The sequence below is a fragment of the Schistocerca piceifrons genome, chromosome 3, assembly GCF_021461385.2.
Source record: "Schistocerca piceifrons isolate TAMUIC-IGC-003096 chromosome 3, iqSchPice1.1, whole genome shotgun sequence".
NCBI classification, from domain to species: domain Eukaryota; kingdom Metazoa; phylum Arthropoda; class Insecta; order Orthoptera; family Acrididae; genus Schistocerca; species Schistocerca piceifrons.
The window spans coordinates 893018593-893034145 of NC_060140.1; the positions used below are offsets into that span (position 1 = coordinate 893018593).

The 15553-nt window shown below is 42.2% G+C and overlaps 1 protein-coding gene across 2 annotated transcripts in view; it reads right to left on the reverse strand.

The window, feature by feature from the left end:
- Positions 1 to 6313: 6313 nt before the first annotated feature.
- The window catches only part of LOC124788198 (F-box/LRR-repeat protein 4), a 166034-nt gene continuing 156794 nt past the window's right edge, over positions 6314 to 15553 (reverse strand). For both annotated transcript variants that reach the window (XM_047255378.1, XM_047255379.1), the window contains exons 13-14: positions 7813 to 7931; positions 6314 to 7706 (exon numbers count right to left, since the gene is read on the reverse strand). The gene's annotated coding sequence lies outside the window, so the exon portion shown is untranslated. The remainder of the gene's footprint in view (positions 7707 to 7812; positions 7932 to 15553) is intronic.

Sequence of the window (15553 nt, forward strand, 5' to 3'; positions counted from 1 at the left end):
TGCTGATAAAAAATTTTTGTTGCAAGTTCATTGCTCATGATTTGACACATAATATCGGGTGTATAAAAGGAGATGTGTAGGACACAGACTTCATTTTTCAATAGGATCCCCTATCTGGAAAGGCATAGTTTCGGTGCTGTGCATGTTGATGTTTGATAATAGTGATTTCAATATTTTGTTCTTATTATTTGTTTATTTATTTCAGATCCTCCATATTCTGTTAAAGTGTGTTGTTTGAATGTAGGATGAGTCAAAAAATATGTTCAGTCACCAATAGTACAATACAGAAGATAATTATCATGTTATTTTACAATATTGAATGCAACATGGATAAATAAGACAGGCCAACAGATATGTAAAAGGGAATTAAGACTATATAAAAATAAACAACTGTCCCTTGCCATCTGTACTATTTGGTTGTAGCTGCTGCAGTTTATTTCACTGAGAATACCTTGAAATATGGCTGTTTTGGGCCAGTCGTTTGATTTTTTCCCCTCAGGATTTTTCCTTCCAAGACGCCATAACATCAGTTTAGGTGTCCATTTAATTTATTTTTTCTTCTGTGTATCATGTTAACCAGTGTCATTTTCTCTTTAATTTCTCTTAGTATTTGTGGCTAAAATGTTTCAAATAAATGTCTTGATGGATTTTTTTTCTTAATTCTATATTACGGATGTTGTCTATTAGTAAATTACTCTTACTTTTGAGTGCTAGTTGTCTAGTCATTGCACTTCTCCTTCTAATATCCATTATATTTCTGTTGTCATCTGTGGTATTTCCCAAGCAGTAAAGTTTACATGCATTAATATTTTATTTTCTGTCTTAACATTTGTCCTTATTTGGTTTATCTATCACCATCGTTGTAGCATTTTTTGCAATTATTTTCAGTTTGTGGTTATCCAAGGCATCAGACAAAATTAGTAACATAAAGTTCATGCACTTTTCCGAATCTGGTAAGACTACCACATCATCATGAAGCAGAGTATAATGCGTTTGTTTACCATTAAGTTTGATCACTTTGGTACTCCTTTTCATTGTTTGTGTTGCACTTTCTATCAATAATAGAGTTTTACAACACTATTAACTTTGGTACCTTGTTGGTGCAAAAGCTAACTTTCCGACAGTCTTTTTGCTGCGTCATTCTGCGCTCAGCATCTCCGCTATATGATGATTAGCAACTTTGCATTATATTGTTACATTCCATTTTGGATTTTTTACTCAACAACTTGGATAACTAAGTATTTCTATCAAGCATCCGAAAATTTGGTGTGCTCACTGACTGTGTAATGCAGGCTTTTCGAGCTCTCACACCCATCCGGGCAGTCTAGCAGCCAGGCCATAACGTACACGACTGTAGTCCACTGGCTAAGCAGTTGCAGCCAGGATGGTCAAGCACGTCATGTATGTGCAGAATGTGAGCAATCTGGACATCTGGGGGTAGTCTACCTGTGGGCAAGCTAAAGAGCGCATGGGGCAGTGTATCAAAAAGGATAGCACTATAACTGCCTGATGTAATACAAAGGCACTGCAACTGTTCAAATATTTCATAGTTTATTGGAAGTGTCCACCTGCGATTAACATTCTATATGAGATCTGGAGCTGATCCTCAAGTGATATCAAATGAGAAAAGCAGTCAAATTAACTAAATACTGCATTGCATACATCATTTAAGAACTCATCATTAAGCCAGATTATAGCAATATGATGGATGTTTTAATACAAGCTGTTGTTCTACATCTACATATATACTCCGCTAGCCACCAATCAGTTTGTGGCAGAGGGCACAGTTCGCGCCAAAGTTATAATTCCCCCCCTCTGTTCCACTCGTGGATTGCGAGAGGGAAAAACGACTGTCTGAACGCCTCAGTACGAGCTCATATTTCCCTTATCTTAGAATGATGATCATTACACGATTTGAAAGTTGGTGGTAATAATATATGCTCTACATCCTCGGTGAAGATTGGATTTCGGAATTTAGTAAGCGGCCCCTTCTGTTTAGCACGTCGTCTATCTGCAAGTGTGCACCACTTCAAACTTTCTATGAGATTTGTAACGCTCTCGCGATGGCTAAATGTACCAGTCACGAATCTTGCCGTTCTTCTTTGGACCTTCTCAATATCTTGAATCAGACCCAATTGGTAAGAGTCCCATACAGACGAACAATACTCCAAGACTGGACGAACTAACATATTGTAAGCTATTTCCTTTGTTGAATGACTGCATCGCTTCAAGATTCTACCAATAAACCGCAATCTAGAGTTCACCTTACCCATTACTTGTGTAATCTGATCATTCCATTTGAGATCATTTCAAATAGTCACACCCAGATACTTGACTGATGTTACCGCTTCCAAAGATTGATCATTTATTTTGCACTCATACATTAATGGCGATTTTCGCCTTGTTATACGCAGTAGGTTACACTTACTAATATTGAGAGATAACTGCCAGTCATTACACCACGCACTTATCTTCTGCAAATCCTCATTAATTTGTTCACAACTTTCGTGTGATACTACTTTCCTGTAGACTACAGCTTCATCGGCAAACAGTCTAAGGCCGCTGTCAATACCATCAACCAGATCGTTTATGTAAATCGTAAAAAACAGAGGACTTATTATGCTTGTTGTTGTTGTTGTGGTCTTCAGTCCAGTGACTGGTTTGGTGCAGCTCTCCATTCTACTCTATCCTATGCAAGCTTCTTCATCTCCAAGTAACTACTGCAACCGACTCCCTTCATAATCTGCTTAGTGTATTCATCTCTTGGTCTCCCTCTACGAGTTTTACCCTCCACGTTGCCCTCCAATACTAAACTGGTGATCCCTTGATGCCTCAGAACATGTCCTACCAACTGATCCCTTCTTCTAGTCAAGTTGTGCCACAAATTCCTCTTCTCCCCAATCCTATTCAGTACCTCCTCATTAGTTATATGATCTACCCATCTAATCTTCAGCATTCTTCTGCAGCACCACATTTCGAAAGCTTCTGTTCTCTTCTTGTCTAAACTATCTATCGTACATGTCTCACTACCATACGTGGCTAAACTCCATACAAATACTTTCAGAAAAGACTTCCTGACATTTGAAAGTATACTCGATGTTAACAAATTGATGACCATGTGTTAACCAAGTATGGCTGATGCGGAGCCGGCAAAGGACAACAGGGTCCCTGTGAGTCGCTCGCATAGATGACCGTCACACTTTTGTTGTCTCCTTGATAACACAGAGTTTGTTTGGGGTATGGAGGATGTGCAATGCAGTATCCCACGTCACAAAAACTTTGCAGCGGGAGGCCGATTGGAGATCAGTCTCTGACAGGCCAATCTCCAGAGTTGGCTTATGGGTAGTCTGTTTGGCGGGGGGCTGTCAGCAAGTTCTTTGGCTAGTGTCCCGACATGTCCTGGGGTCCAAATGAAGGTCACTGAATGTCCACTGTTCCCGAGAGCATATAGGAACTCCTGGATAGTCATTACGAAAAGATGTCAAGGGAAGCACTGTTCGAGACCTTGTAGGCTGCTTAAGAAGTCACTAAGATGACAAAGGACTCACCGGTGCAGGAGCGGATATGCTCAAGAGTGCAATAGATGGCGATCAACTCTGCAGTGAAAACACTGCAGCCGTCTGGCAGTAAGTGCTGTTCAGTATGGCCAACTTGAGCTAAGCAAAGCCAACAAGGCCGTCAACCACTGATCCATCTATATAGACTATTTCTGTGCCCTCAAACTTGCTGTAAGGAGAGAGACAGATTCACACCCTCCCACTGGCACGATGAAGAAGGTATTGGGCTTCATCAAACAATGCCACACTCTGCCAATGCACCAGCATCCAAGGCTGATGGTAATATGCCCATTTCAGTCATAGTTGCCGATGCCATGGTGTTCACATTGGCACATGCATGGGTCATCCGCTGCAGAGGCGTATCGTTAGGAGTGTGTTCAGACACACTTGTACTCTGCCCTGCATCGAAATCTGATGTTGGTCACACCACAATTCGCTGCCTTTCTTGTTTTATTAGCCTGCCCAGTCTGCAACTTCTGACATCTGTAATGAGGGATGGCTGCCCAGTCCCACAATGTCTGCACGTGTTTTCGCCTTGTGTTGAAGACCCTCACCACAGCTCTCCTCAAATGCCTGGGCCATCACAAACTGCCCTTAATCAAACTCTGACAGATCGTGCGTCTTCCCCACTCTACACACTGACAGCAAGCCCACTGATAGTTTGTGCATCATGAGTAGGTGTCTGACTAGCAGTAATTCCTTGCCAGGTAACGCCGCTATTGCCTGGACTGGTTTATATTGATAGTAGGTCGGTGGTCATAATGTTCTGAATGATGAGTTTACGTTCCTAACAGAGAGTTTGAATTTGTCACAGAAAAGTTATGCATATTCGTCAAAAGCTACGACAGTCTGTTCTGTGCCTTTTCAGAAAAATCACAGCCATTATTTGGATACATAACCACTCAATCACAGCTGATTGATGTGCAAAATCTCTCTCTCTCCCTCCCTCCCTCCCTCACACACACACACACACACACACACACACACACACACACACACACACACTCGTTTATGAGTGATTGCTCAGGCTGGCAGTTATGTGTGAAGATGAGCAGCATGAGGCAACTAGGAAGGGAAACTAGAGAGGGACATACGGTATAGAGGACAGTTTTCTCCATAGACAGATTCTGACAATAAACATTGCTCTGATGTTAACACCTCGGGTCTGCACTTCTTTAGGCATATGCCTGGCAGCACATGCCATGCTGTTTTCTGCATTAAGAAATACAAAATTCTGTCAAGAGAGTAGGGGAAAAAAAGAAAATATCACAGCTGAAATTATTCTGCACCAAACTGTGAGCCACTGCCAGTAAACACAATTTTATAAAAGGCGATTTGGGATGAGAGGGAGCTAAGGTTTAATATCGTATTGGTCATCATGTTGTAGTGATGGCACGCAATCTCAGACTGGGGAAGGGAATCGGCTGTGTTGTGTTTGGTGTAACCATTCCAATATTTGTAGTGTGTGTGTTAGAGAAACCACAGAAAACTTAAATCTAAATGACTGGGCTGGGATTTCAATCATTGTTCACATGAATGCTCATCCAGTGTATCAACCACTACAACACTTGAGTTGGGGAGGATATGCATCATAAACTCAGTTTCTCTTAGTTAGTACTTCATTTCTCCAATAATGTTGGGTGTCTTAACAATATAGACATCTTCTGCAAACTGAACTCCTGGTTACTTTACCTGTCTGGCCTTTACACTGGTCCTGCATATGGCAGGAAGTGTGTTCCAAAGGAGGTACATCCACTTGAAGCTGGATATGAAGATATCTGACTGTGTAGACTTCAATGATTGAAAGCACCATGAGAAGACATTAGGCAAGAGGAAATATTCTGTCACTACAAGTGTTTTAGCTCCACATTCAAGAGAGCAATGAGCTGCAGCACCATCATGTAGTAGCCACATTATTTTTTGTACCAACACAGGCAAATCTTCCAGCACAAGAGGCAGCGTCACCCGCAGGAAGTGCAGATATGCCCAACCCATGAAGTGCTGTGTAAGGATGGTTGGTCCTATTAAGCAGTCGCCTGTAATTCCCGCCTCCACACTGAGGCTAAACCACACATAATGGTTAGCTGTCGTCATGCTGCAGGGAGCTCCGCAGCCCACAAGTGGGTGTTGTTAAGGTTGATGTTACTGGCCTTCACAAAGGTAGCTTAATCTGTGAATAGGATGGATGACACAAATCTTAACAACATGGTGGCCTGTACAATGAACCAGTGATGAAACCATCACTGTGTAGGCAAGACTGTCTCTCATTTAGCGAAACTATCCAGCAGAGTAAATGGACTGAAATATTACAAAGTGACTTCATTTTTAAAACTAAAATATTTCTCATTATAACTCAGTTTTATTCCTTAGCAAATTCAGCAATTTTCAAATAATGCTAGACATTTTTATGTCAGATGTTTTTGTTAAAAACTGTTAATGTTTTGTAAACCAATTTTCTTATATTTGCATGACTAATCTTTTGAATTAGAGGTGATGCGAAGTAAAGTATGCTGACAATAATTAATTATTATTATCAAATGTAGCTTCTGGTGACTCCTCACATCACTAAGTTGAAACTGACCACGATTTGATCCTGCGACTTCTTGGTTTCTAGGCACATACTTTACTCCTAGACCACCTGGCCCAACAGTATGCCAATTATACATACCAATAAATAAGGTCATAGGTAATGAGTAGTAGTCAAATAAATACTTCAAAGCACAGCTTTAAAAGCAGAACTGCTTGATTTATACTTCTCTTTGTTAAATTGCATACAGTCTCTACAAAAATATACTCACAGATTTATATATATGTAATACATAAATATCACATTACTTAGACTCTGATAAAATAGTTTATCAAAATGTTTTGTTAAAGATGGATGATGTGTAATGCGATTTGTACATTTTCAGAATAACTTTTTAAGTAGTTCCTTGTGGGTACACACAAACAGTTGTGTGTCCAATATTAGAAACAGTCCTTTTTTTTATCATTTACGAGGAATTTACATAGCTGCATTAAATGTTACACAGAACAAAACAGTAACCAAGTAACTCTGAAAATTGTGTGACAATATTATTTGAATGTTTATTTTAACATTAAGAACCTTAAAACAAATCCTTTATGAAAATAACATCAAAATACTCACATGGCACGAATAGAAGAAATCCTGTCTTCAGTAGATTATACAAGAAATAACTGAACCTATTTTATTAAGATAACTTTCTTTAAAAAGGAGATCAATATTAGAGATTTGAAAGACTTATCACAACATACCCTCTATGTTCCAACATCACAATATTTTGTAATTTTTACAGTGGCACTGAATTACTCAGTAATATAGCTTAAGTTCCTATGTAGGCCATCTTGGGCAACATGGCAGAGGCTGTCAATATTCAAATATTTTGCCAATCAGCTGTCAACTACAACAGGCTTCTATGATCCAAAAATGGAATTATACTAGAACAGAAATGTCTTCTGTACAGAATAACAATGTCACTTTGACAGTAGTTGGCATAACATTATCTGAATGGCTACAGTGCCTTCACTACATAATAAAGCATATTACAAAAGGGCTAATGAAACATATCACAGAACTGTTCAATAAATTAACAATTCATATCTTTCAGATACACATATGTAATTGCAATAATAATTTATGAACAATATTGAAACACTATAAGAATGTCCTACTCATTTATGCCACAAACTGTGGCAAGCTAATAACACAGAACTGGAACGCAATGAATCTTAATATCTATAACCAAAATTAAAATTCCTTGTTCAAACAACAAAGGGATTACAAGTAAAAGAATTACACAAAGGTAATGAAGATAGTAAGAGATTACCAAAGATAAATATGCATACCGGGTAAGCTGTCACAAATTGTTGAAAACAGAAGTGCTCTATACTTCTTGCAACATACATATTCGTCACTGACTGCTGAATGTGTCTGTGTTTTAAATTATTATTATAACTACTGAAAACAAGGGTGGTTTCTTAAAGCTTGCTGACAATATTTATAAGTATCTGCTTAAGTGGTGGTGGATGTGATTCCAGTGGAAGTGACTGTTTCTAATCTTCATAATGTTCTAGGAAGTCTAAAATGTTCTGGAATTCTTAATGGAATCTGGACAGTCCAATCAGAACCTGGAACAAAGAATTCATTACTGCAAGGAAGCCTCATTCAGCATCACAGAATACATATGGATAATAAAGCAAAGAATTAATACTAATCACGAGCATGACCACATACCAGTCACCTGCACAACTCAGTATTTGGTGTCTTGTTACATTAATATCAGTGTAGATACATTACTTCTTGCACTCGGGAAAGACACAGTGGACCCGCATCATCGAACATTCCTGAATGACCTGGAAAAAGAAATGATTGGAAATTCAAGTCAGGGAACACAGAAACATCACACAGTCCCAATGTCCAGCCACAGAGGAGCATTCCCCTCGTAACTCAGTACTACCCAGGACTGGAGCAACTGAATTACATTCTCTGCCAGGATTTCGACTACCTCTCGTTGTGCCCTGAAATGAGGAATGTCCTGCCCACTATACTTTCTACCCCTCCCACAGTCCCACCATCTACCAAACCTACACAATATACTCGTCAACCCCTACACAACCTCTCACCCCAACCCCTTACCTCATTCAGGGCACAATCGACAGCCCACGCGTTGTTCGCTAAAACGGCCGATAACTCAGACTGCAAATGCAAGCAGGAACATAAACAGTTGAAAAATGGGCATTCCTTCCAGAAATGGTGGACAGTTATAGGTTGGGCACAATGTGCAGAAAGTGGTGGGGGAGCACCACTTAACAAAAGGCGATGGCAAAAATGGTAGTGCCCAATACGCACCCTAGTTAAAATGACCTCCTCGCAGTGGGACGGCTGAGAGGAAGTAATCCAAGCCACTGGGAGAGGCTTAACCCGGAGCTTATTCCCATGAGGGGAGGACCTGTGGCAATGCCAAAGCGACACCACCTCCTGACAGACGGCATGCAGAGATCATCAGAGGGAATGTAAGAACTAGTGGGCGGAAGTACAAGGACTGCAGCCTTGACAGCAACCTCGTTTCCTGTCAGACCAACACAACCGGGAATCTACATAAACATAACAGTGGCTCCATCAAGAATGAGAAATTGAAAGCTTTCTTGGACCCGTTGCACTAAGGGATGGACGGTGTACAGAGCAGAGAGGCTTCGAACGTCGCCGTTCAAAGCCTCTCTGCTCCACAGATGACACAACTGAAAACACTGTGTCACCGTGTGTACTCCACAGCCTCATACGGGGCGAGGAGCTCTGCTGTAAATACTGAGCATTGTGTCGGAAGCCGAGACCGAAAAATGTCGGTGCCAATAAAGAAGGCACACCTAACACCACAGTCAGTCTGAGGGCCATCAGTGTACACAAACATACTATCACAAAGTTCTATGTGAAGATCATGAAACTGAAGTTGATAGAGTGATACTGGTGTAGTGTCCTTAGGAAGCGAATGAAGGCCAAGGTGAACATGGGCTGCCACGAGAAGCCAAGATGGTGAAGGGTTCACAAAAAAATGGTTCAAATGGCTCTGAGCACTATGGGACTTAAAATCTGTGGTCATCAGTCCCCTAGAACTTAGAACTACTTAAACCTAACTAACCTAATGACATCACACACATCCATGCCCGAGGCAGGATTCCAACCTGCGACCGTAGCAGTCGCGCGGTTCTGGACTGCGCACCTAGAACCTCTAGACCACCGCGGCCGGCAAGGGTTCACACCCACCGGGAAAGTTGCAGGGAGCGAAGTTAATCGGCTGGAGCACGAGCTGAAAGCGAACTGCAGGAGGAAATAGAGAAGAGGGATGTGCCCCACATTGGCAATCGAAGGAGTCATCAAAGGAGGAGGTACAGGGTAAGTGGCCACACATGGCAGACAAACGGCATACATATCTGCTGGGGAGAAAGACAACTCCTGCGTACAGACTCTAAACTGGGCTACTGTAAAAGGCGCCATTGGCCAAACGGGTGCCACGATGGTAGATAGTATTGAGACGGCGTAAGAGAGACAGACATGCAGATGCATAAACAAAGCACCCATAGTATAGTTTCAAATGGACAGGCAAGACCAAGAGAGTTTCCCATCGAGCAAGAGCCCGAAGAATTCTGTACTTTCAATGAATGGAAGAGCAAACAAGCCCAAGATGTAAAGTGGTGGGAGAAACCAATTGCGCTGCCAGAAATTCATACAAACGGTTTTGTCAGTGGAAAAACAAAAGCCATTGTCGATGCTCCATGAGTAAAGATGATTGAGACATCGCTGGAGATGACACTCAATGAGACAGGTCTGTGAAGAAATGCAATAGATGACAAAATCTTCAACAAAAAGGCAGCCGGAGATGACGGGTGAGAGACAGGCCATTATAGGGTTAATAGCGATAGCAAAGAGGACGACACTCAGGACGGAACCTTGAGGCACACTGTTTTCCTGGATAAAGGTGTCTGACAAGGGAGAAAACCTTGAAAACTCTTTTAAAAATTCCTCTACGAAACGGGGCAGGTGGCCACAAAATCCCATGTGTAGGGAGTATGGAGGATACCAGTCTTCCAGCAAGTGTTGTAGGCTTTCTCCAAAACGAAAAACAAGGCCTGGTCTGGGATTTCCACAGAAAAAAATTCATGACATGGGTCAACAAAGTAACAAGGTGATCAACTGCAGAACGGTGCACTCAAAATCTACACTGTGCAGTGGTCAGTAAATTGCAAGACTCAAGCCACCATACCAACCGGGCTGAACCATATGCTCCTCAATCGCAAACACAGCTCGTGAGAGATGGGGTGGTAGCTAGAAGGAAGATGTTTGTCCTCACCAGGCTTAGGTATGTCTATGACAGTAGCTTCACACCAGCATCTGGAAAACATGCCCTCTGCCCAGATGCGGTTAAACGTATGAAGGAGAAAGCATCTGTCTCTAAAAGATGGTTTTGTTCTTAATGAACAGGTGCAGCTTCGAAACAAAAATTTTTTAGACAGTTTCAAACCCCTCATTGCCTTAATGTAATATAGTGTGGCTGACTAGGAGTTATTTTCTTGCTTGTTGATGCCGGTGAAATGCGCTTTTCCTATCTTGTTGGGATCTACATAATGTGATGTTTGTTAATTATGAATTTCAATGTGTATGTGTGGTTAAATGACTACTATGTTTTATTCATACAGACAGATGGTTTCGTTTTATTATAACATTTTGGTTGTTTCGCTAGTATGATTTCACTGCCTACGTTACGCGAGACTCTCGCGCATTACAGTAGTGCCCTCTCTCGTTAGATGTTCCAAGCGCAAGCTTTATCCGTTTGACACTAGGACACAGGTAAATTTGGTTCTATATTTCTAGTTTACATAAATGTCTTTAATTGGCGTGATACGCTTTATTTATTAAGACAAAGTTTGAATTAACACAACCTTTAATAATTTAATGCGCTTATGTATGTATTTATGGAATGTAATATGCGCGAGTCTGGCACATGCAAGTGCCCTCTCTCGGCGAAACAATCTACCTTAGTGCCTTCACACTCGTGTCTCAACAGTTCATAGGTGAAGTAACATTGTTAAACTGTTCGCTTTGATCCTGTACCCATTACACATGTCGTACAAATGGAGATGATATTTTAATTACTGACGACGCCTTTTGGCATAATTGTTTCATTATTCTCCAGTGCATGATGTAATTTTAGTAAGTACTAAAGATTGTGTGCCTGTATTACTTTAGCAATTTCACCGTTATTGAAGCTTCTGTTTCTCACTTTCGTTGATATGGCTTTTCTAATGAATGTGTCTTTCTATTCAGGAAATGTACTTCTGATGAAGGTATGTTTATATGTACCGAAACCTTGGTCAAGAATTTTAATAAAAAAATTCTATCCTGCAACTGTTTTTGGCTCCCATCCTTTATTGTGAAGGAGAAACTGCTGGCCCACGAGAGAAAGTTGCTGCAACACCTGAATGTGAACAGCATCTGGCTCTGTGGCAGAGGATCAGGATGAAGTGAGAGCATGATCTGGCTCCCTCATAGCAAAGGCAGCATTGTAACACTAACGATTCTGACAAGAGAAGGGTATCACCCGAGCCTCCTCCACTCGTTTTCAGTGGAGGAAGGCGGGTGATAGTGGGAGGAGCTCAAAATTTCTGCAAAATGGTGGCACAAGGTGTTGGAGATAGCAATAGGGCCCACGGTAACATCGTCTGCTACTGTCAGGCCAGAAATTGGGGAATGGATCTTGGTCCCAGAGAGCGTTCAGGCATTAGCCCACAAGACGGAAGAGGGGATGGAACTGTTGAAAGAACTAGTGAATGAAATCCAGCTAGCTGTTTTGTTATCCTGAAGAATGTGACAACACTATGCATGCATCTATTTATAGTGAATATCATCATAGGATGATGGTTAAAAACCCGGAGAGCACATCTCTGTGAGCGAATTGCGTCGTGGCATGCCTCAGTCCACCAAGGGACCAGGACATGGAGTGGTAAAGAGGAAATGTGAGGAATGGAACGTTCTGTGATGGTACGGATAACATTTGTAAGATATTCCACCTGGTCATCGCAACTGGGGGAATCATGTTCATCGAAGGTTGTCAGTGTGCACGGAGGTGGGGTAGGAGTCAGCAAACAGAGAGCTCACGGGAAATGGTCACTCGAGTAGGTGCCAGACCACTCGAGATGATGGGCAAGATGTGCAGTGCAGAAGGATAGGTTCAAATGGGAACAGGTGTGCAAGGAGTCGGAAAGGAAAGTGGGTGCTCCAGTGCTAAGGCAGAAGAGGTTGAGTTGCTTAAGAAGACCAGCCAAGAGGGCACCTCTCAGACAAGTTCTGGGAGAGCGCCAAATGGGATGGTGTGCATTAAAGTCACCGAGCAGCAGGAATGGGTGAGGTAGCTGCCCAATAAGCTGGAGGAAGTTGGCCCTTGTGGCGGAGGGAAGTAACTGGTACAAAGGGAAAAGGTCAAGTGAGGAAGGAAAAGGTGAACGTTCCATTCAAGGAGAGTCAAGATGAGGAAAAAATGAAGGGGTGTCAGCTTGGCGGCTGCCGAGTGCCAGCCTGTGAAGACTCGCTGCTACAGGGCACAGAGGCAGGAGGATCCTGCCCCATGAGGTCCACAGAAGCATTGGCTTTCTTCTGTTGTTGGCCTACGGAGTCTAATGCACAAAAAGAGTTGGTGATGTGCACCGGTGACAAGGAGGCCAGCCGGGCAAAGGTATCACATGGCAACACCATTGAAGAGGATATTCAGGTTGGCAAAGGAGAAGACCATTTGCCTTTGTTGGACTTCTTCAAGCATTTCCAGTTAGCAGAGGAAGACTCAAGTGTTGGTTGGCTGGAGGGACGTATGAAGTCTTCACGGAAGTAGTCCTTTTGTCATTTTGCCCTCCTGGTTCTGTACCTGGTGATGTTGCGCATGAGGCGAGAGAGTGATAGCTTGCTGCACAGTTGGACGAAGGGTCTGCAATGCTACCATGACATTGGGTTACTTTCAGAGCTGAATTTGAGGTCACATGTCTGCATGGCCATGTCCTTCATGGAGTGAGATGTATCAAGAACAGTATTGTAAGTGCCAGACGGAAGAAAAGAGGGTTTGTGACTAGCCAGTAACTTGTGAGTGACCAGGTAAGGAACTTTTTCCTTTACCTGGATCTCCTGGGCGTCTGCTCATCAAGATACATGGGAAAATCTCGAGAGGTGGCGACTTGGTGACCACTGCAGTTGATACAGCAGGGAGGAGGAGGCGAACAATTGCCCTCATGAGCATCCCAATCACAGGTTACACATTTGGCCGGGTGTTGACAAGGCATTCGAGTGTGGTTGAAATGATGACAATGGTAGCAGCGCATTGGGTTTGGAATGTATGGCAGGACTATGAGAACCTCACAGCCTGCTTTGATTTTGGATGAAAGCACCACAATAGCAAAGGTGAGAAAAAGAGTGCGTGTGGGCACTAAGGAGGCGTCTCCTTTTTCGTCACCCAATGGATGGCAATGACACCCTGATCAGAGAGGTGTGTTTGGATTTCAGTCTCGGTCAGACTGTCGAGCAGCCTAGTGTAAACAACACCACAGAGAGTTCTATGGGCCTTGACACGAACAGGATAGCCGTGGAGAAGCAAAGTGGCAAGCAGTTGTTGTACTTGGGAATCAGAAGTAGTCCCCAAAAGCAAAGTGCCATTCTGTAAAGGAGAGCAGGATTTCACAGGGCTGGCAATTGTATCAAGATCTTTCTGAATAATAAACGGATTTACCGTTGCAAAGGACTGACCATCTTCAGTACGTGAAACCGTGAGCAACTGTGGTGCAGCTGGGAGGGTCTTTGAATCGTTAGGCTCATTCCATATACGTTTTGTAGATGTTAATTGTGAAGATGATTGGCTCATTACAAGAAAACCAACCCCAATGATTGTCAGCGCCTCTGATGTGATTGTTCACACCACTCAGACACTTGACAGAGGGACCAGTCGGCAATCTGGGAACATAGCAGCTCAGGCAATCACCCCTCCCCGGGCCTGGCCTGTACCAGGGGGTACGTGCAAACCCTACCTGTAGATCCGAGGCTGGGAATTATGCATTACCCAGTCACCTGTTATGCGTCAGAAGCATGGGCCGGCCTTCAGGAGCACACAAGGAGGAAGAAGAAAAAAGAGGAGCCTCAAATGCTGAAATGGAGGACAGAAGGTGAATGAAGAAAGAAAAAAGGAATGAAAAACAGTGGTGGGATTGTTCTTATGTAAGTTACGGATAGTGTGGAACTTTCCCAAAAACACCTCAGACATGTTCCCCAAGGGAGGAGAGAAAGGATAGCAACAGGATAGACATGCAACACGGAAGGGAAAAGATGCTGAAAAGGCTGAAGCCCATGGTAGATTTCTCCCTCATGTGAGCAAAAATCTTAAATACTAACATAAACATCTTTTGTAATGAACTGTTTTTAGATGGAGAAAACAAGGCAAATGGTATATGTGTTTCATTAAGATCACTGTTGTTATTTTACTTCAATAAAACAAAACACATTTGTGACAGAAAGTGACAAAAATATGCATTTCCTTGGAGTCACAAGACAAATTTAAAATACCTTCACTGAGTTGAGAAATAACCTCAGAAAAAAAGTAGGCCTCTTGAAAGAAGTGTATAAGGCAGGGAAGAGTTGTGTAAACCAACACTACAGGTGACCACCAATAAAATGTTGGTACTACTATGTTCTTATTGTCAGTTATTAGTCACTGTGTTATAGCTATTATTTTACAGGTATTTAGTGATTTTTCTCTCGAGAAATATATGAGTACATAGCGTACAAGCTGCCAGTGACTGCCATAATTTTCTTCTTCTTATCGTCCATACTTTCTAATATATAAATTATTTTCTAAGTGCCAAAGTGTACTAGAATAAATAAAATATCTATAAAATGATAGAATAAATAAAATATCTATAAAACGAACCACTTGCATGTACTAGCGTTGAGACAGTCGCAATTCCTGAAATCCATTATCCATGACCTCTTGCCTGCCAAGGAACACTGCAGTCCTGGGTCCTTGGATAAACCATGAAAATCTGCCACCTTATGCCACACACAAACAGACCTGGACTGCAGGCAGATTGGTGAGACTACATCCGATGGTTAGGGCTTGCACATTAGTGGGAAATGACGGGCTTCAGATCAGCAGGCCTTATCCATTACAGGTACCCATAGATATGGCAAGCGGTTTAGGCCTGTCATGGAAGTTCACCAGTGTGGCCTGCTATTTATGTGTCACAACACCATGTTGATGAAATGGGATCACATTGATCAAATCACGCAATGATAACCTGCACAAATACTCTGAGAATCAATACCAATGAAAATAGGAAGCAACTCACTTTAAAGTTGATTGCTGACTTGCAAAGAGGCACACAGAAAAGACAATCACACTCTGACAACTAAATTTTCTGCCATAACCTTTGTCAGAAGACAAGAGCATACA